Here is a 2,500-nt window from a genome sequence, read left to right as displayed (position 1 = left end):
ACTGCATAGCTTCCAAGATCAGATGAGATTGGGCATGTCCAGTGTGGTTTGGCTGTAGGTGCCCAAAACCATTAACTTTAGACCTCTATTACTTCTTAACTCAAGTAAATTCATTGATAAGATGAAAAAATTAAATGTAAAATGTAATAGAAAAGAATGTTATGGCAGTATAAAATTACCTACAGCACCTGGTATTCCCAGGTGGTCTCACATCCAAGTACTAACCAGGCCCAACACTGCATAGCTTCCAAGATCAAACAAGATTGGGCATGTCCAGTGTGGTTTGGCTGTAGGTGCTCAAAAACATTAACTTTAGACCTCTTTTACTTCTTAACTCAAGTAAATTCAAAGATAAGTTGAAAAAAGAAATGTAAAATGTAATAGAAAAGAATGTTTTGCCAGTATAAAATTACCTACAGCTCCTGGTATTCCCAGGTGGTCTCCCATCCAAGTACTAACCAGGCCCAACACTGCATAGCTTCCAAGATCAGATGAGATTGGGCATGTCCAGTGTGGTTTGGCTGTAGGTGCCCAAACCATTAACTTTAGACCTCTATTACTTCTTAACTCAAGTAAAATTCATTGATAAGATGAAAAAATTAAATGTAAAATGTAATAGAAAAGAATGTTATGGCAGTATAAAATTACCTACAGCACCTGGTATTCCCAGGTGGTCTCCCATCCAAGTACTAACCAGGCCCAACACTGCATAGCTTCCAAGATCAAACAAGATTGGGCATGTCCAGTGTGGTTTGGCTGTAGGTGCTCAAAAACTTTAACTTTAGACCTCTTTTACTTCTTAACTCAAGTAAATTCAAAGATAAGTTGAAAAAAGAAATGTAAAATGTAATAGAAAAGAAGGTTTTGCCAGTATAAAATTACCTACAGCTCCTGGTATTCCCAGGTGGTCTCCCATCCAAGTACTAACCAGGCCCAACACTGCATAGCTTTCAAGATCAGACAAGATTGGGCATGTCCAGTGAGGTTTGGCTGTAGGTGCTCAAAAACATTAACTTTAGACCTCTTTTACTTCTTAACTCAAGTAAATTCAATGATAAGTTGAAAAATGAAATGTAAAATGTAATAGAAAAGAATGTTTTGCCAGTATAAAATTACCTACAGCTCCTGGTATTCCCAGGTGGTCTCCCATCCAAGTACTAACCAGGCCCAACACTGCATAGCTTCCAAGATCAGATGAGATTGGGCATGTCCAGTGTGGTTTGGCTGTAGGTGCCCAAAACCATTAACTTTAGACCTCTATAACTTCTTAACTCAAGTAAATTCATTGATAAGTTGAAAAAATTAAATGTAAAATGTAATAGAAAAGAATGTTATGGCAGTATAAAATTACCTACAGCACCTGGTATTCCCAGGTGGTCTCCCATCCAAGTACTAACCAGGCCCAACACTGCATAGCTTCCAAGATCAGACGAGATTGGGCATGTCCTCTGTGGTTTGACTATAGGTGCTCAAAAACATTAACTTTAGACCTCTTTTACTTCTTAACTCAAGTAAATTCATTGATAAGTTGAAAAAATTAAAAGTAAAATGTAATAGAAAAGAATGTTATGGCTGCATAAAATTACCTACAGCACCTGGCATGCCCAGGTAGTTTCCCATCCAAGTACTAACCAGGCCCAACACTGCATAGCTTCCAAGATCAGACGAGATCGGGCATGTCCAGTGTGGTTTGGCTGTAGGTGCTCAAAAACATTAACTTTAGACCTCTTTTACTTCTTAACTCAAGTAAATTCAATGATTAGTTGAAAAATGAAATGTAAAATGTAATAGAAAAGAATGTTTTGGCAGTATAAAATTACCTACAGCACCTGGTATTCCCAGGTGGTCTCCCATCCAAGTACTAACCAGGCCCAACACTGCATAGCTTCCAAGATCAATCAAGATTGGGCATGTCCAGTGTGGTTTGGCTGAATGTGCTCAAAAACATTAACTTTAGACCTCTTTTACTTCTTAACTCAAGTAAATTCAAAGATAAGTTGAAAAAAGAAATGTAAAATGTAATAGAAAAGAATGTTTTGCCAGTATAAAATTACCTACTGCTCCTGGTATTCCCAGGTGGTCTCCCATCCAAGTACTAACCAGGCCCAACACTGCATAGCTTCCAAGATCAGACAAGATTGGGCATGTCCAGTGAGGTTTGGCTGTAGGTGCTCAAAAACATTAACTTTAGACCTCTTTTACTTCTTAACTCAAGTAAATTCAATGATAAGTTGAAAAATGAAATGTAAAATGTAATAGAAAAGAATGTTTTGCCAGTATAAAATTACCTACAGCACCTGGTATTCCCAGGTGGTCTCCCATCCAAGTACTAACCAGGCCCAACACTGCATAGCTTCCAAGATCAGACAAAATTGGGCATGTCCAGTGTGGTTTGGCTGTAGGTGCTCAAAAACATTAACTTTAGACCTCTTTTACTTCTTAACTCAAGTAAATTCAATGATAAGTTGAAAAAATTAAAAGTAAAATGTAATAGAAAAGA

General features: G+C 37.6%; 3 non-coding genes and 8 pseudogenes across 3 annotated transcripts in view; all 11 read right to left on the bottom strand.

The window, feature by feature from the left end:
* LOC148494602 (5S ribosomal RNA) overlaps positions 1-60 on the bottom strand; it is a 119-nt gene extending 59 nt beyond the window's left edge. The window contains exon 1 of the ribosomal RNA XR_015871261.1: positions 1-60. This exon is cut by the window's left edge and continues 59 nt beyond it. This is a non-coding gene — a ribosomal RNA (5S ribosomal RNA).
* A 116-nt stretch (positions 61-176) lies between these two features.
* Positions 177-295, bottom strand: LOC148494601 (5S ribosomal RNA; annotated as a pseudogene).
* Positions 296-410: 115 nt separating this feature from the next.
* On the bottom strand, positions 411-529 carry LOC148494600 (5S ribosomal RNA). Its single transcript, XR_015871260.1, has one exon. It is a non-coding gene; the product is annotated as a 5S ribosomal RNA (ribosomal RNA).
* Positions 530-645: 116 nt separating this feature from the next.
* LOC148494599 (5S ribosomal RNA) lies at positions 646-764 on the bottom strand (annotated as a pseudogene).
* A 115-nt stretch (positions 765-879) lies between these two features.
* LOC148494598 (5S ribosomal RNA) lies at positions 880-998 on the bottom strand (annotated as a pseudogene).
* A 115-nt stretch (positions 999-1,113) lies between these two features.
* On the bottom strand, positions 1,114-1,232 carry LOC148494597 (5S ribosomal RNA). The gene has a single exon (XR_015871259.1). It is a non-coding gene; the product is annotated as a 5S ribosomal RNA (ribosomal RNA).
* A 116-nt stretch (positions 1,233-1,348) lies between these two features.
* On the bottom strand, positions 1,349-1,467 carry LOC148494596 (5S ribosomal RNA; annotated as a pseudogene).
* Positions 1,468-1,583: 116 nt separating this feature from the next.
* On the bottom strand, positions 1,584-1,702 carry LOC148494595 (5S ribosomal RNA; annotated as a pseudogene).
* Positions 1,703-1,817: 115 nt separating this feature from the next.
* LOC148494594 (5S ribosomal RNA) lies at positions 1,818-1,936 on the bottom strand (annotated as a pseudogene).
* A 115-nt stretch (positions 1,937-2,051) lies between these two features.
* Positions 2,052-2,170, bottom strand: LOC148494593 (5S ribosomal RNA; annotated as a pseudogene).
* A 115-nt stretch (positions 2,171-2,285) lies between these two features.
* Positions 2,286-2,404, bottom strand: LOC148494592 (5S ribosomal RNA; annotated as a pseudogene).
* Between the last annotated feature and the right edge of the window lie 96 nt (positions 2,405-2,500).

The sequence above is a fragment of the Taudactylus pleione genome, unplaced genomic scaffold (genome assembly GCF_031769625.1).
Source record: "Taudactylus pleione unplaced genomic scaffold, aTauple2 ptg000550l, whole genome shotgun sequence".
NCBI lineage: Eukaryota > Metazoa > Chordata > Amphibia > Anura > Myobatrachidae > Taudactylus > Taudactylus pleione.
Note: the sequence above shows the minus strand (reverse complement) of the source record. Positions and strands in the feature narration are given on the sequence as shown.